A 1,056-nucleotide genomic window follows, 5' to 3' on the forward strand; every position below is an offset into this window, starting at 1 on the left:
TAATACTTAAAGCAACCAGCAGAGGGAGGCAAACTACAGCCTAAACATTTATTCTTATTATTGTGAACCTTAACCATTACGGTTACAGAACAGGTATTTCTATGCTTTAGAAAAGTAAAAAACTTACACACAGCACCTTTAAGGGGTGATGCAGAAAACCATCCAACAAAAAAGGTATTACATAACTGTTAAGAAATGGAGAAGGGGAAAAAGGAATGTTTTGGCTGCACAGGAAGTTTAACACACAAAAAAATGGAAATGTATAGAATTTGCTAACACTGTATGGACCAGCAAACCAATTTTACAAACCAATTTTTAGTTCACTTACACATACACTAATGCATTTGTTAATGGATTATATTACATGACCTAACAATGAACAACACATTTATTGAGCAATACAGAATCTGCCACGTAAACTTAACATACTATATTAATGTGTTAATGAATGCATTAATTAATGTGAACAACTAATGAACAAATATTAGTAACACATTAGATAATGCACACTTTAAGGTTTCTAATTCACTTAATAAATGCTTTGTTAATGATAGTGATAATGAAGTGTGGTCACATCATCCAGGTGGATGCTGCACACTGGTGGTGGATGAGGAGATTCCCCCCAATGTGTAAAGTGCTTTGAGTGCCCAGAAAAACGCTAAATAAATGTAAGGAATTATTATTATGTTAGCAAAGAGTCCAAAAACATGAACAATGGGTCTGTTTTAAAGTATTAAAGGGGAAATCTTGTGTTGGACTTACACACATTTGAGATGGGAGAAGAGTTTTATTTGATATGACAACCATTACAATATTTGCTTAAAGTTCAGCTCAAGTTTGTTCCTGCCTGCACCCGTATCTGAGTTTGCTTCAGTTTGATGATTCATGGATGTTCCTATACTGCAGTACTACACACTTTTAAACCCTCTACAAGCTCAGGGGAACTGAAAGCTGTATACCAGCTTGCCTTTTCATCCATTTTATATATTATTTAAAATATACAAGAAACATGGAATTAATGAGCTGATGTCTCTTATGAAAAAGAGGTCTGTTCTT

The sequence above is a fragment of the Danio rerio genome, chromosome 4 (genome assembly GCF_049306965.1).
Source record: "Danio rerio strain Tuebingen ecotype United States chromosome 4, GRCz12tu, whole genome shotgun sequence".
Lineage (NCBI taxonomy): Eukaryota > Metazoa > Chordata > Actinopteri > Cypriniformes > Danionidae > Danio > Danio rerio.